The following is a 23,994-nucleotide window of genomic DNA, read 5'->3' on the forward strand; positions in this document are numbered from 1 at the left end:
GGGGGCACGGGCTCTCCGTTGGGGTGCAGCCTGCGTGTTGTCCCCCTATGCACTGTTTCCCGGCAGGGGGGGGGGGGGGGGGGGGCAACTAGAGCCCAGATGGAGACATATGTGGCGGCTTTGCAGACCTCGCTGGCTTCTCCTCCTCCCCTTCCTGGAATGTCAGCGGATCCCTTGCAGTGTGCGGGGCCCTCCGTGGCATCGCCGGCAGCCCCGGCGCCGACTGGCTCTGATCCAGGCTCGGAGGATGTGGTCCCGTTGGGGTGAGGCCCTTTGGGGGTCCCTCCTTTGGACCACGGCACCTCTGCTACGCCGTAAACTCCCACGGGAGTCCATGTGGTGTCGCAGGAGGTCGCAGGGCTCGGGTCTCCCCCCCGAGCCCCTCTCAGACCAAGGTGACGCCGCTTCGGCACCGGCTTGCCCTGGCGGCGCCACAGGGGTCAGCGGAGGGCCCCTCTCGTCCCGTCACGGTTCGAGGCTGGCGGGGAACTCCTAGTCCCTCTAGTTCCTCCATGCAGGCAGCTGCCTCGTCAGAGGTTAGGCCGGCACCGCTCCTTCGCCACCCCTGCTCCGGCCCAGCCCCGGTCTCCTGCGCCGAGCGCTGTGATGGAGGTCGTTCCAGCATCTTTCCTGGCGTTGGACGACAAAGTCCTGCCTCAGATTGCGGACTGTATGGTGCAAGGGCGGCGTCAGGTCGTTGACTCATCCTTGGACGCCTCTTCTCCGGAGGTTCGATGCGTTGTTGGCGTCATCCTCCCCAGAGACGGGCCGACACGTCTAGGCTTTTTCCCCAGCGTCGTCTAAGGGCGGCTCCATGCCGTCTCCGCAGCTGCGGTCTTCGCCAGAGGAGTTGCAGGTCCCCCGCTCCTCGGTCCCTCTTCCTTCTTTCAGGACCTGGCCCTTCCTCCCTCCGGTTGCCTTGGGGGATGGCCATCTCAGCTTGCAGCCTTCGTCTACCGAGGAGCTGCTTTCCCCTCCGCGGGGCCCTACGGAGGCGGGTGCGGCCTTAACTTGCGCTGTTTCCACGGCTATGGGAATTTTGCGCATGGGTGATCCAACTACCCAGTTCCCCGCGGATCATCTTCAGGAGGTTCTCCATCAGGGCTCTGGTGGTAGGGAGCTGCTGCTTCCCTTCGAGGGTTCACTCCATTCTTCTCTCTTGGGGACTTGGGGCCGTCCCGCCACGGGGGGCCCGGTGCCCCAACACCTTATGCACCTCCACCATCCGGCGCCGGGTGATTTGGCGTGTCTTTTCCTCCACCCCTCTACCAGGGGCCCGCTTTTGCAGAATGCCTCTCCCTCTCTGCCGACGCTGTTTCCCCCATCACAGGAGGCCTGCTGGCTGGACTCCTGGGGGCGCAATATGTTCACCTCAATCAGTGCGGCTCTGCGGGCCCTTAACACGCTGTGTGTCCTGGCTAGGGCCACTTCATGTTTGTGGGACTCTGCGGAGTCCCCTATGTCTGTGCTTCTCAGGAGGGTGCCTGTGTTGTTCTGAGGCTGGATGGCCGGGAGCTGGCAGCACTTATTCTTGGCTCCGCTCTGGACATCTCGGAGGTGCTGGGTCGAGCCATGGCTTCTTCTGTTGCCCTTCATCGCCATGCCTGGCTTCGAGACAGTGTGTTCCCGGAGAATGTTCGGGAACAGCTGGTGGACTTTCCCTTCGATGGTGCTCTTTTATTCCACACCCCTGCGGACTCTGCCATTCAGCGGTTCCTGGTGGGGCTTTGTCGTCGTCCTCCTCCTCCTTCTTCTCCCCCTCGGTGACCTGTGACTTGATCTGGTTCTTTGAGGTGTTCTTCCGTTAGGGCAGGTCACCCCAGTTGTGTGTTTGTGCTTCATGGGCACTCGAGTCCTCCTTGTTGGGAGTGCGGTTCTGTTGGCTGCTGTGCGGCCCTTCTTGACTGTTTGTTTCTTCTTTGAGTTTCCTACACCATGCTGGCCCTGAGACTATGCCTACTGTTTTTTCTCTGGCTGCTTGATAAGCCTTCTGCAGGGTTTTTCTGCAGGTATTTTCTGTTGCCCTCTGCTGTGGACGTTTGTTCCCAAGAGGTTCCCATGTTTTGGGACGTAACATGCCCTATGTGGGGCAGTGGTAGCTGTTATATAGCTCTGTTATGCGCTGGGGAGTTGTTTGCCTTTGGGCCTCTGTTCTCTGTGGCGTTACGGTATGTTGCAGATGCAATCCTCTTGCTGATGGCTTGGTATGGCTTGAGTTCAGCCCCGGGGTGTCATCCATGCCTTGTCCGCTTCTTCCAGGAGGCCTTGCACTCAGTTCTGTAGTAGGGGATCTCTGTGTATAGTCCTAATCTAGTGAATAGTCCCGCCCATGTGCCTGGACCCCGGAGCAATCAAAAATAATCTCTTAAGGTGTCGAAAAAATGCAGAACTGCACAGACACTTAAGAGCGAATTAAAGACACATAATGCAGCCTATATAACCAGGCTACACTGTCCAGTACTTCAACTAGAAATTCCACCAAAAGTCTGTCCAAATTTCCCTTGCTTCAGCAGCAAAAACCCTTTGGAATGATAGAGAGGAAGGCATGGACAGACAAGCCCCATAGGCTGCCATTATGTGGCTCAAAACAGGAAACTGTGCCTTTAAGAGAACTTTCCAGAACTTCACAGTATCCCAGAATGCACTGCAGGTCCCTTTTGCTTCCAGTTCTTTTTTCCGGCTCCTGCAAGCAGGACCCTGGAGCATTGAGCTCTCCCTTTTCAAGGGTTTATTGGTGATTTTTTCACTTTTGTTCAAGTTTTTGGTGCCTTTCTTCTTGGTAATCCTTTGGTGCACTCTTTGGTTGTCAATATGCCTGCATTATTTGACAAATGTCTAGAGTGCTCCAGGAAGAAGGCCAAATCGGATCCACATGAGGTGTGTATCCTCTACCTTCCCTCTTCCCATGTCCCAGAGGAGTGTGTTATTTGTCAGGGCTTCTCTGGCAGGACCCTGAAGGACAGAAAGAAGATCAGGCTTCAGGGCCTTGAAGAAAGAAGGCTGAAGGCGCAAGGTGGGTCTGGAGGGGCTTCCTCTGCCCGTGGCAGGTTACGCCCCACCTCCATTACCGAGGGGGCTCCCTCCGCGGGCCCCTACTCCTCCTCCGCTCCCACCACTTCCACTGCGTCCTCAGTCTCTACCTCAACCTCAGCTGCCAGCAGACAAGCCGCCTCCAATCCCTCTGAGGTCGGTCTCTGCCACGATTACCGACTCCTCCCAAGGTGACCCCTCAGCCGAGGGCCCCAGCCAAACCGAGGTCGCCCGCCCCTGTGGAACCGGCGGATCGAACGAAGCCAAGGAGATCCCGATCACGCTCCGGACGGAGGGGGGGATCGAGGAGTCTGCATAGATCCTCCACCAGGTCAAGACGGAACCATAGGAGGCGTGGATCGCTGTCCTGCACGGACTCCTCCCGGACCAGGACCTATTCACCGACCTTGTCGGAATCCCCGGAGAGAAGGGTGTCTCCAGTGGACGACATCAGCACGTTCCAGGATGTTCTCCTGAGGGGGGCAGCAAAATTGGGAATCACAGTGACTGCTCCAACACCCACGACATCCGTGATATTTGAGACTCTTCACAAGAGGCATCTGTCTCGACCTTTACTACCCCTAGTGCCTGGATTGGTAGAGCCCACGGAGGAACTGTTCCTCACGCCAGCAGTGATGAAGGCAGCTCTCTCCCGACTTCTAAAGAAGTACAGGGCCCCGGATTCTGACCCGGTTTTTCTGCGGATAGACCCGGTTCCGGACTCTGTTATAGTGACGGCGACCAGGAAGCTACATTCTTCCTCCCCGTCTTCAACCATACCGCCGGGTAAGGAGAGCCGATGGATCGACTCAGCCGGTAGGAAGGCTTGTGGAACGGCATCCACGGCCATGAAGGCCTCTAGCGATGCGGCTCTGCTAGGGCGGTATGACCGTGCCCTGTGGGAATCCCTTCAGCAGTTCACGGAACTCCTGCCAAGAGATAAGAGTGAGGACTTCCAGGAGATCCTCAAGGAAGGGATGCTGGTTTCGAACCAGGTCATCAGCGTGGCTGTAGATGTCTCTCTGTTGGCGGCCCATGGTATTGTCATGGGATCAACCAGCGACGCCATGCTTGGCTCACATCACTGAAGCCGGAGGCCCAGCAGCGGGTGGCCAATCTGCCCTTCTCAGGGGAAACCCTGTTCGGCAAGCATGACGACGATGAGATGGCCCGCATGAAAGCGGAGGCCGAGACCCTGACGGCTGTGGGCTTGGAGAAGCCAAAAGAAAAGAAGGCCTACCACCCGTGAGGGGCGCTAGAGGGCGAGCACACAGAATGGCCGCCTGACGGTGAGGCTCCTGTACCCTGGAGCGAAATATTCTCTCATAATCATTCTTTACTGGGGTGATTGTGGCTCCAAAACCACATTTCTCTGCATCGGCATTGATCCTTCACCTTCGGTTCAACTCTGAAGAAAATCCGTGCAGAAGTGCCCCGCACACGGAGCCCTGACTGCCGCGACTGCAACTGCCGCTGGTTCTGCAGCACGTCGAGGGTCGGCCAGCGGACGTCAGGAGAGGCCGAGGACTGAAACCAGTCTCGGAAGCTGGTACTGGTTGGGTACGTTCCAGCCCTGACTTAATAGATCACGAGAAGGCTGCGCGGGCCCCCCTCTGGCTGTCGGGATTCGCCCCCGTGCCCTTCCGACACCTGTAACGGCGGTTGCATCGGAGCTGCAATCCCCGGCTCCCGTCTGGTGGCACTGGGGCCCTTGAAGCCGCATCGGCCCTTTACCTCGATTGGGCAGCCTGGGTCTCAAAGCACGCCTTGCCGGTAGGTCCCGTGGGACCCTACGAAGTTCGAGGTGGGTGGTGCCATTGGTGAAGTCCCCTGTTTGCACTGCCTGGCTAGTCCTGTTGAGGAGGGGACGCGGCATTGCACCGGACTGTGAGCATCAGCCGCGGCAGAGTGCGATCCCGCTGCGACGCCATTACGGACCTTAGCGCCGCCATTTTCAGGTCAGGCTGACTACACTGGTGCTCCTTGTTGCACCGGAGGCCCTACAACAGCACTGTGCACAGTGGATCGTGAGGCATGACACTACAGAATGCAACGCCTGGTGAGGACTCAGCTTCGTGATCTGCCGCTTTCTCGCGGTCGCACAGCGGGGCAGCGCCGGGTCCTCCCTGCTTGTCATCTATTGAGCCGGGCGCTAATTTCGCGTTGGGGACTGTACACTGCACTGGGTGCTACTTCCTCATTGGGGACTGTACACTTCATCAGGTAGCTCTGCTGTGGAACCGTGTGACCGGTGTACCCCTTGCCACGTGTGATCCCCTCAACCAGTGTGCTTTATTGCCACCCTGTGGAATGCATGAGGTGCATGGTAGCCAGTCTCATTCTTAGTGCTGGAGATTGACACCTGACCAGGTGGTGTAATAGTGGCCTGCACCTTTCCTGTGCAATACCGGCAGGACCAGAATCTACGCGGCTCCCGGAGGGGTGTACGATATACTATACGGCGGCAGGATGGTCGCCAACCAAAACTCTCCCTTGAGGCTGCGAAGAAGGGACAGAAAGCAGCGGTGGAGAAGCCCAGCATGAACAGAGCGGGGGCGGCCGGCGGCGAATCTTCAGCGGAAGGACATGAACTGCAGCAAATGCTCCAGGAGATGAGGCAGGGGTTCGCAACAGTGGTGGACCGGGTAGACAGGATATCATCAAGGATGGATGCACTTGTGCACCAGGTGGACCAGCACGAGGAACGCATAACAGCCACTGAACAACGCATTTCTGACAATGACACCACAGCCTCCCACTCCGCCCAGCTTGCCCGGATGGACAACCTGCTGCGGGTCATCGCGGCGAAGAATGAGGATTTGGAGGCCCGCAGCAGACGCAACAACATCCGCATCACGGGCATTCCGGAATCCACGGACACGGGTAGGATGGAACTTTACGTGGAGAAGGTACTCCAAGCTGCCATCGGGGAGGAGGCGTTTTCATCGCAATTTATTGTAGAGCGGGCGCATAGATCCCTGGCTCCGGTGCCTAAACTGGGTTTGCCACCGAGGCCCATCATAGCTCAATTGCTGAACTATCGCGACCGAGACACTGCATTGAGAGCAGCACGCATGAAGCAATCCCTCTCCTATAACGGCGTAAACTTTTCTATCTATCCTGACTTCACCCCGATGGTCCAGGAGGAAAGGCGCAAGTTCATTGACGTTAAGAAGAATTTACGAGCTGCACAAATAGAGTATGCCTTACTGTATCCTGCGAAGCTCCAGGTCACATACCAAGGGAAGCAACGCTTCTTTACGAATCCACAGAAGGCGGAGGACTATTTAAAGGCAGTCAAGAAGGCGCAGAAGGGAACGCAGGGCCGTGGCACTGAGCAAGAGGACAACCCGCCAGACACTGAAGAAGAGGCTTAATGTACCTTCACTACAGCGCTTGCAGACAATATATGGCAGCCAGGAGCTGCTGAGACTGTACTTCCTATGAGGTACGCTTCTGGGACATCATACGAACTTGGAGCTGTGACCTACTCCCAGTGGTAATGTACTCCAGGGTCCACTATCCCTCCTCGGCTTCACCCAAGAGCGGTACAGAACGCGAGGCCTGGGGAGGGGGTCATGGTTGCGCGTCCTTCTATGCTGTTCCCTCTACGGGTATACCCCTTTCATGGGTATGACTATGGGAGATTGTTGTGTTGTGAGGGTGGGGAGGTGGGTGGAAGCAATGAATACCTCCTTAGCGAGTTGGGGCTGCTGCAGAGGGCGGGAGGGAGAGACAGGGAGGTGACAGATGGCTGCTGGCATAATTGGGATGCAGTAGTGGGAGGGTATGGGAATTATCTTACGTGGGAGTTTTGTTTTCCAGGGGGGAGGGATTGTTCAATGGATTGTACGGGGCAGTGCTTCGCCTGAGCGGAAAAGATGTTGTTAACAGAGACATGGCATGATGCAATCATAAAATGTTTTTCAGGTTATGGCAGGGGTAGGGCCCGATCCAATGTTGAAATGTATGTCGTGGAATATTAGGGGCCTTAACGATGCACGGAAATGTCGCAATGTTATTGCATATCTTGACCGTCACCAGGCACAGGTTGCCATGTTACAGGAGAACACATCGCCACAGACACGCGCCACTTTTGCCAGCAAATGGGCCGCTGCTCGTACTTTCTCATCTTACTCTGTGTACGCAAGGGGGGTAGTTATATTGATTAGACGCACATTGCCATTCCAAATGCTTGGTGAATCAACTGATGCTGAGGGTCGCTTTGCTATGATGTGGGGTCGCCTAGGACGTAACACTGTAACACTAGTGAATTGTTATTCTCCCAATGTCGATACCGCACAATGTCGTGAAAAAAGTTGGTGTAAGATACTGGATGTGGCCTCACAACATGTCATCTGGGGAGGTGACTTTCACGTAGCTCTGCTGCCAGCACAAGACAGGGCAGATGGGGTGGCACATTACAAACCTAGATCTCGGGAGGCCCTGACCGGAATAATCGAGGAGGGCGACCTGACGGATAGCTGGCGACATCTACACCCACTCCAGAGAGAGGGCACTCACTTCACGTCTTTTACAGGTACATGGGCTAGACTGGATTATTTACTCTTATCTAGGAATTGAGTGCTGGGCTGACTAACACGGTGCATCTACCCAGGACTTATTCAGGCCACAGTCCGGTCCTGATTCAACTACAGGTGCCTGGTTGGGATAACCCCCGCCCACGTTGGAAGCTACAACCAACAGCCCTATTAGATACGGCGTTCCGCACGGAACTCGGTGAGGAGATTGCAGCCTTCTTCAACAAGGGTTCTGTAGACTCAGTTGAAGTTATCTGGGAGGCATTTAAAGTTAAGGTTCGAGGGTATTGTATATCGAAAAGCTTCAGAGTACTACGTGACCATACAACGCACGTTGCATACACTAGACGGGGACCTGAAAGACCTGGAAATTCAGATGGTAACGGGAGACAATACTGAGGCGCACGCGAAATTTAGAGATAAACTAACGCAATATGAGGAAGAGGCAGCCAGGGAGACCAAGTTCAGAGGGAGGTATTGGACGGCTAGACAATACTGCGAGGGAGATAAGCCCGGCAAGGCCCTGGCAGTGCTGACACGCACCCCTCACACCATAACACAATTCTCGAAATCACTGATGACTGAGGACTAGCAGTCAGGGACACCAACAGCATATTGACTGTTTTCACATCACATTACCAGGCTTTATATACAACATCCACGACCGGAGACGTCCACTATGATGACTTCCTAGGCGAAGTGACTCTTTGCTGGCTCAGCGATGCACCCAGGGCGTTTCTTGCTGCCCCCTTCGACCTGGACGAGATTAGGGATGCCATAATGTCCCTTCAAAATGGCAAAGCCCCAGGCCTGGATGGTCTGCCTGCCAAATTTTATAAGGCCTATATAGACATGATGGCACCTGTTCTCCGAGAAGTATTTGTAGAGTCTTTGCTGATGAGATCCTCCCTTGTTCAATGCAAGAAATCGTAATCACGTCCTTGCTAAAGCCTGGGAAGAGTCCTGATACCTGTGACTCTTACCGCCCACTATCGCTGTTAAAGTGTGATGTGAAGATACTTGCCAATGTGCTTGCTACCAGGTTGTCTCTTCTGATGACCAAAATTATACTGCCTGACCAGTCGGGGTTTGTCCCTGGCCGTTCCACCTCTCACAATCTACGCACGCTGTTCTCCCTGCTCCGCACGGTGCATCCGGAGCTCCCAATTGCGGCGTTTTTTTTGGATGCCACCAAAGCCTGCGACTCGGTCGAATGGCAGTACTCATTCACCGTCTTGGCCCGTATGGGATTTCCTAAACTGTTCATCTCCTGGGTCCAGTTATTATATACACAACCGACCGCAAAAGTGCTTATTAATGGACGCCTCTCTCCCTCAATTGCCATAACGCGAGGCACCCGACAGGGATTTCCACTATCCCCTCTCCTTTTTGCAATTGCAGTTGAGCCATTAGATTGTCGGGTGCGCCAGCTGCACCGGGAAAGCCCTTTCATGCTTTCAGCGTCAGATCGACATATCGCTGTATGCTGGCGATGTGACGCTCTTTGTCACGCATCCGTTGCAGAACCTGAACCCTATACTGCGAGAATTCGTAGTCTTCGGCGGATTGTCCGGAGTGCACATAAACTGGGCCAAATCGCAATTCTTTCCCCTCACAGCTGCAGTCCCTGACTTCCCACTTGATTATCCATTGGAGTGGTGCCGGTCGTATTTACGGTACCTTGGCATCCAGATCTCTCGAGATAAGGATGAGACCCTAAGGCTTAATTATGGTACTGCGATTGCAAAACTTTCTACATCGCTTGACCGCTGGCTGTCCCTTCCCCTCTCTATGGCAGGCAGAGCATCGCTACTCAAAATGGTACTGCTTCCCCGCTTTCTGTATTTATTTCTAAACATTCCTTATTACCCTGGTGCGTTCTTCTTCAAAACATTGAAGACTGAAGTGTGTCGTCTATTCTGGGGAGGCAAGCGCCCGAGACTTCGGTGGTCGATACTCACCCAGCCCTACGACAGGGGGGTTTTGACGTCACCGACTTTGAGGCTTACTATGTATCCGCGCAGGCACATTTCGCATATCACTGGATGATCCCCACACCTTTTATGCCCCAATTGGCAGTGGAGGACTTGATAGCAAATCCCCTACCTTTGAACGGGCTAATACATTGCCCTGCGACAGCAATAGATACTCCACCTACCACTGTTATGTGTACAATAGAGGCCTGGAATCATATAAGTAAGATGCTAGGTTGCGCTTTGCCCTACTCTACTCGGATGTCTCTCGCATATCACCACAAACTGGAACTCCTACAGGAGCGGGGATTTCAGATGCTCTGTCGCCTCCTGCAGATCAGATGCTGGGGCGACCTCTTTACTGATGGCCAATTCCATACTGCAGCTCTGTTTTTTAAATCTCATAACCCCACCCCGTTTGACGCATTCTACTATGAGGTTACGGCGGGAATGAAGGAGATTCGCCTGATTGTCCCAGAGAACCGGAGGTTCTCCCCCCCTTGCATTTTATGCTAAGCTCACAGGATGGTTCGCATTTGGTGTCGGGCATATATAAGCAAATCAGAGCGTCTAGGTCGGGACTGGAAGGTTCGGCTCGGTCACATTGGTCTGCTGTCCTGGCATCTGAACTCACCGATGAGCAGTGGCTTTATTGCAGTAATCTCACGGCCAGAATCTCGGCCAGTTGTAGGCTCAAGATGATCCATTATAAGTTCCTTCAAAGATTGTACTATACCCCAGTTAAAAAATTCAAATTCCACTTGTCTGACGATGACAGATGTGAACGTTGTCGTGCTGAACAGGCAGGGTTCCTACATTTGTCATGGGAATGCCACTTGGTCCATGATTTCTGGCAACAAGTACATGGAGCTCTCAAATCCATGGTTGGTGCGCAGATAAGCTGTGACCCTCTGTTGATGCTACTAGGACACACTCCACACATTCCCAAGAGCTGTAGGAAACTTCTAGATGTTACCCTGCTCCTCGCGAAGCGCCAAGTGGCGTGTCGATGGGGCCGCGGTAGGGCTCCGAAGTTCAAGGACTGGCTCACAGATGTGATTCATTGCCAGGAGCAGTCTGCAATTTCTGCTGAGACCATGCCAGTGTCCAGTAAGCCTAGGGACATTTGGGACCCACTGACCACATACCTGCTCACCCAAGGGGGCGGGTATGATGCCCGCTCCGTAAGTGGGACAAGACCTACTGATGATTGTAATGCTGACACCTAAATGGCACATCTTGACACTAACTGTACATAGCTCTTATACTATGAAGCTGGCTATATGTATGGATGTATGAACGGAAGTCCACTGCTTCCTGATGTCATTTGTATCTCTATTACCTGGTGCACCTATTATGGCTTGCTGTATACCTCTATACGAGTTACTTTGTAATGTTCCCCTGTAAACTCTGCTGTCTCCTGACACCCCGCCCCTCTGCCATGACTCATCACTGACTGCTGATATGTTTCCTTATATGTGATACTATTATACTGTCATGTAATGATTGCTCTAGATGTTGTGGATGTAAGCACTATGCTCTGTACTTTCTATCTTCTTGTACTGCACAAAACCTCAAAATAAAGTTTTTTTAAAAAAGGCCTACCGCCCGTTCCAGAGACGGTTCGGTGCACAGGGCAGAGGGCGAGGACAGTCTTCGGGACAGCAGCAGCAACAACAGCAGCAGTACCGGAGACCTTTCCAGAAGCGCCAGAAGGGTAGAGGGGGCCAGCAGTCCTCTACAGCAAAGAAGGGCTGGGCTGGGTCTCTACCCTGAGCGGTTACTTCCCCTACATCTGTTACCCGCTCCTGTGGGCGGAAGTGTTCCATTTTTTCTGTCAGAGTGGAGAAAAATTACTCAGGACAAGTGGCTGCTGAATATTGTTTGCAATGGATAGAGGCTTCGGTTCACTAGCCCGCCTCCATCAATTCCTCCGGTCAGCTCGCAGTTTCAGCTTCGCGAGCTCCAGGCAGAGGCCGATATCCTGTTAAGGAAAAGGGCGATAGAAGACGTACCTCTGTCTCAAAGAGGAAGAGGTCTGTACTCCCGGTTCTTCCTGGTTCGCAAGAAGGACAAGAACAAATTCAGGCCCATTCTGGATTTGCGACAGGTAAACAAGTGGATTTGCAGAGAGAAGTTTCGCATGCTGTCGTTGCATCAGATTTATCCTCAGTTGCAACAGGGAGACTGGCTTTGTGCTATAGACCTATAAGATGCGTACTTCCATGTGCCCATTGCACACAAACACAGGAAGTTCCTGCGATTCCAAGTCGGCGCCAATTATTATCAGTACACAGTACTGCCATTCGGACTGAAGTCTGCGCCCAGAACATTCTCGAATTGCATGGCAGTGGTAGCAGCACACCTAAGGAAGAACAAGGTGTTTGTCTACCCGTACCTGGACGATTGGTTGATCAAGGCCTCCTCCTTCTCGGAAGCTCAAGCACACTTCCAGAAGACGTGCGTTCTCTTGAACAAGCTGGGGTTGCACATCAACATGTCCAAGTCTCTCCCGACTCCGGTCCAGTGCATTCAGTACTTGGGAGCCTCCATCAATACGCTGTCAGCAAGCGTGTCTCCTTCGGAGGAGCAGCGATTATCACTCCTTTGGAAGTCTCAGGCTCTTATGACCACTCCATCTACAACAGTGAGGACGGTGTCTTCTCTACTGGGATCGATGGCCTCTTGCATCTTCCTAACGCCACACACACGTCTGCACATGAGACCATTGCGGAAGTGCTTGGAGGATCAGTGCGATCAGAGGAAAGGGTCTTGGGACGACAAGATACGACTGTCTCTGCATGCTCTTCAGTCTCTGAAGTGGTGGTGTTCAGCGGAGAATCTCCTCAGAGGGGTTCCCTTCCACAGGGACATTCCCACTCAGACGATTGTGACGGATGCGTCTCTCCACGGATGGGGAGCTTACTCCGGAGACTTAGATTCAAGGGACGTGGTCTCCGTCGGAGTCCACGTACCACATCAATTTCCTGGAACTTAGAGCTGTTCACTTGGCACTGAAGGCCTTTCATCCGTCCTTTCAGACCAACTCTCTGCTTGTGCAGACGAACAATACGACCACGATGTATTACCTCAACAAGCAGGGGTGCTCGAGATCACACACTCTGTCGCAGGAGGCGCAGGCGATCTGGCACTGGCTTCTGGCCAGAGGACTGACTATAACTGCTACCCATCTGCCAGGTGTGCAGAATGTTCAGGCGGACGCACTGAGCAGACTAATTCAGGAAAACCACGAATGGGTCATAAACGGCGAAGTACTAGGAGAAGTCTTCGCAAGGTGGGGGACTCCAGACATAGATCTGTTCGCCACCGCCGAAAACAGCAAATGCCGAGACTTCGCCTCCAGGTACTACCAGCAGGGGACGCTCAGGAATGTGCTATGGATCAACTGGTCGAACAGCTTTCTGTACGCTTTTCCACCCATTCCCCTGATTCCGGCGGTGCTCATCAAGCTGTCCCAGTCCAGGGCGCGGATGATCCTGATTGCCCCGGAATGACCCAGGCAGTGGTGGTTCACGGACCTGCTTCACCGGTCTCTCCTTCCTCACATTCGGCTGCCGTGCAAGCCGGACCTTCTCACGAAGTTCGGGGGGCAGATGTTGCACCCCAACCTCTCGTCTTTGAGTTTGGGGGCATGGCTTCTGAGATAGTGCAATATGGCCATTTGAATCTACATGAAGATTGCATGGACATACTGAAGGAGGCTAAGCGACCTTCCACTCGGACTTCCTATGCTTACAAGTGGAAGAGATTTTGCATCTGGTGCAAGTCCAAGAATTATGACCCGACGACGTGCAAGGAAGATGTCATCCTTCCGTATCTTCTGCATCTGGCGCGATCTGGCCTTAATGTCCATTCCATTAAGGTTCATCTTGCTGCGCTGACTGCCTACAGGAAATGCCCTTCACAGACTTCCTTCTTCCAGATCCCTGTGATCGAGGATTTTTTGGAAGGCTTGAAGAAAGTGTTCCCTCCTGTCCGGCTTCCTTCGCCTTCATGGGAATTAAATGTGGTGCTGTCCAGATTGATGAAGGAGCCTTTTGAGCCTATTCATAAGGCTTCCTTGCAGCACCTGTCCTGGAAGGCGGCGTTCCTCGTGGCCATCACATCGGCCCGCAGGGTGCGTGAAATTCAGGCGTTGTGCTGCCAAGAACCTTATACTGTATTTCATGCTGCTAAGGTTGTTATGCGTACTCACCCTAAATTTCTTCCCAAGGTTATTTCTGATTTTCACGTCAACCAGACTATAACTTTGCCTACGTTTTTTTCAGAATCCTTCATCTCCAGCGGAAAGGTCTTTACATTCCCTGGATGTTAGGAGGGTGCTGAAATTTTATCTGGATAAGACCAAGGATATTCGTAGGTCAGACCAATTGTTTATCAATTATGGATCAGTCAGGACGGGTCTTGCTACCTCTAAACAGTCCATCTCTAGGTGGATTGTGTCCTGCATACAACTGTGTTACCAAAAGGCTAATAAGACCTTAGGGGGTAAACCTAAAGCTCATTCCACCAGGGGCAAAGCTGCCACGACTGCTTTGCTCCGTAATGTTCCAATTGCAGAAATCAGCAGGGCGGCCACTTGGAAGTCGGTCCATACCTTTGCTAAGCATTACTGCCTGGACACTGATGCCAGGGCAGACGCTCAGGTTGGGCAGGCTTCGCTGCGAAATCTGTTCGCACAATAGTGGTGTTATTTCTTGTTTCTCCACCGCCGCTTTGGTGTGGGGATGGGCTTGCCATTCTATTCACTAGATTATGACTATACACAGAGATCCCCTACTACAGAAGGAGTAGTTTGTCCTGTAACTCCAGTTCTGTAGTAGGGGTATCTCTGTTATATTCATAAGCGCCCGCCCTCCTCCCCGGTGGAGAGATATTCATGTAAGGAATGCTACAGGTCTGGCGTGTTACGCCTTCAAAAAGAACTGAAAATAAAAGGGACCTGCAGTGCATTCTGGGATACTGTGAAGTTCTGGAAAGTTCTCTTAAAGGCACAGTATCCTGTTTTGAGCCACATAATGGCAGCCTATGGGGCTTGTCTGTCCATGCCTTCCTCTCTATCATTCCAGAGGGTTTTTGCTGCTGAAGCAAGGGAAATCTGGACAGACTTTGCTGTTTGTGGATTTTTGGTGGAATTTCTAGTACAAGTACTGGACAGTGTAGCCTGGTTATATAGGCTGCATTATTTGTCTTTAATTCTCTCTTAAGTGTCTGTGCAGTTCTGCATTTTTTTGGACACCTTAAGAGATTATTTTTGATTGCTCCGGGGTCCACGCACATGGGCGGGACTATTCACTAGATTATGACTATAACAGAGATACCCCTACTACAGAACTGGAGTTACAGGACAAACTACTCCTTCTTCCTTGCCTCCCTGTGGGATGAGCTGGTCCCGGAGTTCTTGTTCCCTAACCCTGCAGGGCGCGAGACGGTTCTTTCTGAGTGTCCTTGAGCTGCCCTTTTCGGCTTCCGCCTGCTTATTGTGGACGGTGCCTTTCTGTCTGGACTTTGCCTTCTGGTTGTGTTAGGCTCGGCTGTCCCCTTTGCTGGGTATGTTTCCAGTGGAGTGAGGCTTGCCTTTGCTCTGCCTCTTCTCCTTGGAGTCTCTAGGTTGCTCTTCTCCTTCGGTGCTCCCCCTCCTTTGGCCTGGGGCAGACTTTTTGTTGTCCTGTATGGGTGTGTGGTGCTTTAGCCTCCTTTTTTGCCTTACCTGGTTTCCCCTGCTGAGCGAGGATGGGCAGCTTCTTTTCTCCTTTCCCGCATCCCTTTCGGGGTTGGTGGTCTTCTGCTTGTGGGGGTTCCCCCTGCCTGAGGTACGGGGCTCCTCGTCCTGTCTTTGGGACTCGGCCCCTGTGAGACCCTCTTATAAATAGCTGGGCTGGCGGGGTCCTTTCGCAGACCCTCCTTCCCCTTGGGTATGGCTAGGGTATCTATTCTACGTGAAGGAATCTGTGGCTAATAGTCTCTATCAGATGTAGGAGTTACTTACCTTTGGTAAAGATGTATCTGGTATATTCTAGCTGCAGATTCCTTCACGGCCCGCCCTTCCTCCCCGTTCTGTGAGGATCCATTGGCTTGGGCTTCTGCATTTTCCTCCTGGTGGGTGGCTATGTCTTCAGTGCATGCATTCTGTCGCTGTTGTCTGGCAGAATGTTCGGCCTGTTTATTTGTTGTTTCCTCCCCTTTTGGCGCTTTGAAGGGCCAGTTTGTAGGTACTTCCGTGCCTTTGTGTTCTAGTTGCCCCAGGTTTGGGCCTACCACCCCCTCTCTTGCCCCTTTCATTGCTAGGGGTCCTGGTCCATCTGTTATCCTCTAGATTGGGGTCTTTTGGTTGGGCTTCTGCCCTTGTTCCTTACAGGGGTTGTCACATTCTGTGTTGGGGCTGTCTGAGTCTTGTTGTGCCGTGTTTGTCCTAAACTGGTTCCCTTTCATTGTAATTGGTTGAGGTTGTGGTCCTGTTATGTCTTCGTGACACTTTCCATGTGTTCTGACTCCAGGGGGGGGCTATCTTGGTGCTGGCAGGGTTGCTGTTCAGGGCTATGCTCTGTTCCTTATTCTTTTTCCCTGCTTGGGGTACTGCAGTGTTTGGCACTGCTCATTCTGGTGTTCCCCATAATCGTTTTTTCTCTTTCGCACACTGTTCCTATACTCTCAGTCTTTTCTGATGGCTCCGTGTTGTGGCGCGGAAAAGTTCTTAGAAGAAAACTGACGTAGGCGCGCTGGGGTGGGACTTATGTGACCTCGCTGATGTCACATGCGTGGATGACGCAGGGGCGCTGTCGCGTGGTGCCGAACTCCCCCCCCCCCCCCCCCCCCCGGCGCACGGAGAGGCTGTGGCCAAATTTTCTGGATCCAGTCTCATGCCTGGGGATAATTCTACATGAAGGAATCTGCTGCTAGAATCGTCTCTACCAGATGCATCGTTACCGAAGGTAAGTAACTCGTTCGGTAGACTACAGCATGTCACTTTGTTTTATAGCTCCTAATGCATACTCTCTTATTGTCAAAACATATTAGTGCTCTAATTGAGGCCAACAATTGTCCATGCTAGATACTTGTTTTACACTGCTCCCACAAATGAAGCTAAGGAAACCAACTTAATGTTTATATTTTAATTTCCTTCAATTTTACGGAGTGTTTTTCTAATTATAACATTTTTGCTTTTGCATTTATGATTTCTTTATTAACTAATTATTTAATATTATAAATAGTCTCCTCAGGAGGCTACTCAGCCTCCTGAGTAGCCGTTGTGACTCCCTACGTGGTCTTTGGTCTTCAGCTTAAGAACCACCGTTTTAGTGTTTTAGGGTGTTGCAAGAGATTAGTTGCTGTATTGAGACAGTGTACTATAAATTTTCTCCCACTAATCATTGAAAAGTTCAGATATCCTTTCTGTGCTGTAAATTTTATTATAGTGTCTACACATATTCACGAACAATCTTCAAGGATGACCCCTGCCATTGTCATATTGCAGTCCCAATTGCTGCTAGTGCATGCTTTTACATTGTTGACAAACACCACTGCATGTATCACATTACATTGTACTACAGAATTTAGAATGTATTCATTTGTTTCACACCCCTGATGAGGCCACCAAGAACTCATTGAGTTCCTTGGAGGCTGTTACTGAGTGTTTGTTTGTGTGTGTAGCAGTGCTTAATTTGAGCCGGTGGTTTCCCATGCTCAGCACCGGCACTTAATCATCAACACCAGCGCTTCGCATAGCCCCAATTAAGGACACATTAATTTATGGGGAGATTAAGTGATTTGCCAAGAATCACAAGATGTTCAGCTGAGACTTGAACCTGGTTCTCTGGAGTTGACTGCTCTGGCCATGGTGCCGCACCCTCTCCCCACTTTCATGGTTTGTAGTTGGTTCTGTTTTAGGCGGCGCTAACAGGAGAAATGGGCTGGGGCAAGCTGCCTTCTGATGAAAGCTCTGGCACTTATTTTTTATAGATTAACCTCTGAGGTGGAGGGAATATTAGAAATTGACCTATAAGGAAGTATTGGGGGAGGTCCATGAGGACTGAAGAGATGCTCTAATCATGGTGTGGTAGCTCCCCCTTGTAAGCATGAAGTGTTGTAGAAAAATGTAAATTCATGTAAACATGCAAGAACGCCTTATCTTCTTTAGGAAGGGTATGTATCATACAATTATTTCAATGGAAAAAAATGATTTTAAGTCGGGATAGGCACAATTGTGATTTATTTTTAACATGTATTGCCAGCAGTTTTCCAGAAAATTGTAGGAGATTACACCTTTTGCATGGAATGAAATTGGCCCATATCGCGTGGTAAAATTGTACATAAGAACATACCTCATGTGAATAACACAAGCACAAAAAAGCATAACTGCGGAAAGCATAACTGGTGAAAAAGCATAACTGTAGGAAGACATTACGTGAAAGCCTGTAATCAAGAATTATGTGAGATTACATGTTGATAAAAATTTAGTTTTTTTTTTTTAAATAACAAACGGAAGTAGCTGTTTGCCAGCAATGGATTTCTAGATTGAACAGTTGACTGGACAACAGAAGAATAAAGTTATTTTTCAGGAGATGGAAAGGAATGGAGGGCAGAGTTTAGTGTAGTAATACAAAGCCTACTTGCATCAGTAGTAAGAGTCAATAAAGAATTAGGAAACTATAAACCAATGGTCAGTTTATAACTTTCCACCACTTTCACAAGCCAACAAAGTGGTGTGTCCTTCACTCATATAACCCCAAGACTCTGGACCAAAAATTCCTACTGCACTCCATGTTCCAGACACAACATAATCCTGGCTTCTCGTTCTTCAGAGAGTTAGGTAAGGTTCTTTTTTGTTACGTACGATGAAGATGAGCAACCACAACTGATTAAGGCAATACAACGCATAGTTGCCTTGTTCCTCTTCTTTATTCCTCCAATGCGTGGGATTTGTTTTTTAATCCACCATCATTGAGGTTACTATGTCGCCAAATTCTTGTATTTGAGAAAGTGAATGAAAGTGTAAGAGTGGTCTTTATTCGGTCTGGAGTGTTTCTTGGTAGTGCAGTTTCCTCCTGCATCTGCAGCATTCAAAAGTCATGGAAAGGTGGCATGCAGAGCTACAGAAAATCTCTTAATATAAAATATCCTGAAATTGGTTAGATATGGGGCAGGGGGGGCTCTTCCAATACAACTAACTCAATTTCTCCAAGGGCAGGTACAGCCCTTGCATCCTGGATGGCTGAATGGCCATGGAGACTTGTCAGCCAGCACAAGGTGAGACAGATCTATGAGAGGCAAAGTGACTTCACCAGCTTTGGCACAGTGTGTGGCATGCACACTCGGTGAATGTTGCTGGGAAGATGCCACGGTACACTAAACCCAGCCCTTCCGTGCCACAGAAGATTCTAAACGTCATGGGCTGCAAACACCAGAGAGGCCTGTCAGCCCCCATTCGCTAGTCCATGTTGATTCACTGCTCAGGGTAAGACCTTCCAAGGACAGAAACGGAAGGAACGGAAGTGGAAGTGACGTCGGTGTAAAAAAAAAAAAACTCCCAACCAACCTCCAATAATATACAGGCGCCACTGTAACACTGATATATATGCCTGTTGCAAGCCAGTATAATGCTTGCTTATGCTGATTCACAGCAACCTGATGCTAACAACTATAATACAAGTAATTGCAATATTTACATGTGTTGAAATTTGTCATTGCAATGCTTGCATGAAGCGGTTTACACATGTCAATATGTTGTTGGCATGCCTTCCATTCGTATGCTGAACATAAGTGCACGTTTATTTAATTTGTATATCGCCCCTCTTATTTTTGCCCTTCAGCAAATGGAGGTCTCCGTCTACAATTATGCGGATGACCTTCACCTTTTTTTTATTTGTCCCCATCCCCTGACTCCATGCTTAAGTTCCAGTCTGTTATGATTTTTATCCATGACTGGATGAACTACAACCACCTGAAGTTAAACCCAGACAAAACTGAGCTGGTTCTGACAGGTGGTTGCTCCAGTCCCTGGACCTCTCTCTTTTGGCCCCCCTCCCTGCCCCCCCCCACTTCTCCATCCTCTTCTGTGAAAACCCTTGGGATTAAGTTGAACGACCAACTTACTTTGCACTCCCAGGTCAGCCTAGTGGTGTCCTCTTCCTTTCTTTCACTCCGCACCATTCGCAAAGTTTCCTGTTTCTTTTCATTTTCTGCTTTAAAACTCATAGTCCTGGCGATGGTAATCTCTCGCCTCGATTATGGCAATGCACTATACTGTGGCATGCCCGCTTACAGTTTGCGGCGATTACAGCTGGTTCAAAACCAGGCCGCTCGCCTGGTTTATAATCTGGCCAAGTCCCACCACGTCACCCCTCTTCTTAAGTCCTTGCACTGGCTCCCTATCCGAGAACAAGATCAGTTCAAGATGGGCTGCATTACTTTTCAGGCACGGGTTGGTGCAGCCCCTGCTTTCATTTCTTCAGAAATCAAAGTCTATGCCCCTGTCAGGGAGCTGCGCTCATCCTCCCAATATCTGTTGGCAGTCCCCCGCTTTAGGGGCAAAAAGTGGGGGGGCACGAAATTTTCCACACTTGCCCCCGTTTTCTGGAACTCTCTCCCCGCTCACCTCAGATCTTCTACTCAATATTCACATTTCCGAAAGGCGTTAAAAACTTGTCTCTTTGCACAAGCCTTTCCACTGTAATTGTTTTGCTCTGCTTTCCCCCTGATCTCTTGTTCTCTGGGTTCCTGTACACCTCAGCGCCATGAAACCGCCAGGTGAACGTGCGCTCTATAAATGTTTTAAACTCAAACTCAAGATGAGTGTCTGACCACCTAGGATGAGAGCCTTTTGCTTTCAGGAGGTCAGGAACAAAGCCTGCCCGGGAAGAGTGTCACATCCCCTCCCAAAGGATGACCTGCTGATTAGACTTCCTAGGCCGGCAAGCTTCAAAGAGCTGTTGCCTTCGAAATATGAATCTGGCTTCCCTCACAGGAGAGGAAACTGACCCCCTTTGTCCAGAGCCCCTTTGGCACCTGGACAGATGGGAAAATGAGCCAGTCAGGTATGCATGCCACCCCCAGGCTAGTACCACCCCTACGGTGTCTAATCCGAGGTGGGCATGACTTTTCAGAAGTAGCCATCTTTGTGATGGCAAACTTAGCAGTCTGGGACTTAGTTATGCCCACTTTCCACAGGAAGGGATCATATAGGGGGCGTATTGACCCCAAGGGTCAGTAGACCATTGGCTACTACCCAACACTCCCATAATGCCCCTAAATTCAGTATTTAGGGGAGCACCTAGCACCAGAAAATCAGATTCTGATGGTCAAAAGAAGAATGAAGACCAAAAAGTAGTGAAAAGCAAGAACTGTAGAAGAAGAAGCTGACTTGGCGCCAACCCTGCCTTCTTGTCTGCTGTTCGTGCCGATTGCGCCAAAGTTGGCTCAACCTGCAAGCTGCTTTGCCTCCAAAAGCCTGGGAGGACTGCCAGCACTTCTGCCAAGTCTCAGGAGCTACGGTGGAGCAGCGTATCTGCTTCCCCATCACCCCAAGAGAACTGTGAGGACTCCCAACTGCTGATGGAGGTAGTACCCAGATGCCTCAAAGTAGCACTGCACACTGCTCCAGAGGCTGAGCTGAAGTGGGCCAACAGTGTCAGCGTGGTCTCTTGACCATCCAGAGATAAGCCCACCTTGGGTTTGACCACTGTGGGCTGTCTGATGTCACCTGAAGCCTCTATGTGCCTGACCCCCTACTGCGACCACTGCCGGTGATGAAAATCTGACACCGCCAAACACCTCTGCACCCAGCTTCTTTGGCCTGAGGAGAAAATGACCAAAGGCGTCCCTATGTCCCCCAGCCTTGTTTGACCTGAGTCTCCTTGTTGGTTCAGCCAGACTGGTCCCCCTTGGTGCTGCCTTGGACCTTGCCCCATACTCACCTTAACTCCTGGAGATTGGTTCCATAATTTGCTTACTGTGCCTGAATACCGCACTTGCTTTTCCTCCCATAGGATAACATTGCAGCTTCAAAAAATTGCAGTGTTGACTTTTTAAACTCAAAAGTATTTCTTGTTAAAAACATACTTACCTGAAAAAACTGATTCTGGTGCCCAAACATATATAAAGATACCCGTTATTTTGATAATTTAGTGTGGATCTCCTTATTGAGTCATACATATCACTTGTTGACTATTTTGTGTATTTGCAGATATCTTGCACTCATCTCTGATACGTCTAAGGCTGCTCAACTATACTATCCCCTGTAAGAGTACCTTGGGATTTCTAGAGCAAGCCCTTGTCCACTCATAGGGAACCCCAGGAATCTTTACTCCATATATCTGATTTTGATATAACATATGACTTTTGTCCTGAAGAAGGCCCACAGACCTGATAGGGCAACCTAGGGCCGAAAGATGCTGGCCAACCCTAACCGAACACAAGAGGCGGTGGAACATTAACACTTCTGCCACAGCACCACCCACCCATTTTAATCTTGCCCCTTCCTTAGTAAATGAAAGACCAAACTAAGGAATGGAGGTAATTTTAATCTTCACTCTCTAACCACAACTGTCTCAAAACCAGATGGGTTCCCTCCAGGTGGCGGAACATAGATCACTTTGAGAACTGAGCAGTCAAGTGATAAAAGACCCAATGATGATGCTATTCACCTAACCAACAGAGCGGATAATCAACATATACCGCACCCTGAGTTTAATGTGAATGAGGGTCTCCGAAACATGAGTTTGCAAGAACCTGGCAAAAACAGGATATTCTCCTCTGATTCTGATAATCTATACTACTATTATAAAGAGAGAACTTGCACCTTTTGGCAAGGTAATCTCGGGAACCACAGCGCCAATCTACACACCCGATACATCGATGAAAATGTCAGGGTGTGTAGATGGACATAGGCTATATAAATAAAAAAAAAAAAGCAAATGAAAAAAATTAATTTTCAAAACAAAGTAGTCCCCTGAAAGTAGCGCCAGCCTGGACCTAGCGCTGGCCGCAACGCGACGTGCGTCATGACGAAGAAGGAGGAGCGGCAGTGCAGTGAGGAGCGGCGGCGTCATGGAGGAGCGGCGATACTAAGAGGACATTGTTTGTTCTTAAAATTGGCCAGAAATTATATTAGGATCTCATTTATTCTGAAAATCGGGCAGCAGTTATATCATTGTTCACAAGCTTTCCCCATCCAGAACTAGGGATGGGCTGCCACCTTGTGGCCTTTAACAGCAACATGCCAAAACGTGTCTGTGAAAGCCAGCCTGAATGAACTATCTTATCGGTCACCCGTACGTTATCTTTCAATGTACTTAATGCCTGCCGACTGTGGGGCGTGGTGAATGGAATGGGGTTAGGAGTCCGATTACAGAAGTTGCCAGAACCGAGGAACATGATCATTGAGTTTCTGTTATCGTTGACCGTCATTCATATTTATTTGTTAGGTGAATCAAAAAGGGATTGTGTGCAGACGTAATTCTAAACACCACGAAATAGAGTCGAAAGACATAAAAATAAGTAGAAAGATGTCAGCATGGAGGAAAAACAAAAAGCAGTCATGGAATTTAGAAGCGGGGGTTGTTGGTGTCATGTTAAAGTGGGAGGCCTAAATTATTGCCGTCTTGAATGCAATGTGGCGAGTGAACCCAATTCTTACAATTCTGGAGGCCAAACAATGATTATAGCAACAAGAACCCACTGGAACTACCTTAACAAAAAAATAAGGGTCAAATACAAAAAATTCTGAAAATAACAAGTTTTGCATATTTGTACCTCGCAGATGAAAAACAAATGACAAGTCATCCCTCAATCAGCAGAGGCAGCGGGAAAAAAACGAATCCAACCTTCAAGATGTTTATTCTATCTATACTACTATTATAAAGAGAGAACTTGCACCTTTTGGCAAGGTAATCTCGGGAACCACTGCCACAGCGCCAATCTACACACCCGATACATCGATGAAAATGTCAGGGTGTGTAGATGGATATAAGCTATATACATTTTTTAAAAAAAGCAAATTAAAAAAAATTAATTTTCAAAACAAAGTAGTCCCCTGAAAGTAGCGCCAGCCTGGACCTAGCGCTGGCCGCGAGGCGACGTGCGTCATGACGAAGAAGGAGGAGCGGCAGTGCAGTGAGGAGCGGCGGTGTCATGGAGGAGCGGCGGGGCGGCGGTGCAGTGGTGCAGTGAGGAGTGACGGCCACATGAAGAGGAGGAGCCGCGGGTCAGGTAAGGAAAGGAAATAGTCGGGGGCTGGAGGGAGTCGGGCGGGAGGCGGGGGCAGGAGGGAGTCACAGCGGGGGGCGGGAGGGAGTCGGGGCGGGGGGCGGGTGCACCGCTCGACAACATGCTGCCCCAGCCACCTTCTGCCCCGGGCTAAAAATGCAGCCCCCTTCTGCCCCAGGCAATGCTGGGGCGGGCTGCTGGTACTATATAAAGAGCCAGTTTCCTAT

General features: G+C 50.6%; 1 protein-coding gene and 1 long non-coding RNA gene across 2 annotated transcripts in view; one reads left to right on the forward strand and one right to left on the reverse strand.

The window, feature by feature from the left end:
- Positions 1 to 23,994, forward strand: part of LOC147706528 (alpha-2-macroglobulin-like protein 1) — a 268,374-nt gene that overhangs the window by 203,201 nt on the left and 41,179 nt on the right. The window lies entirely within an intron of this gene.
- Positions 1 to 23,994, reverse strand: part of LOC147706529 (uncharacterized) — a 137,676-nt gene that overhangs the window by 48,259 nt on the left and 65,423 nt on the right. The gene's annotated exons all lie outside the window — the stretch shown is intronic.

The sequence above is a fragment of the Lissotriton vulgaris genome, chromosome 7 (genome assembly GCF_964263255.1).
Source record: "Lissotriton vulgaris chromosome 7, aLisVul1.2, whole genome shotgun sequence".
Classification (NCBI taxonomy): domain Eukaryota; kingdom Metazoa; phylum Chordata; class Amphibia; order Caudata; family Salamandridae; genus Lissotriton; species Lissotriton vulgaris.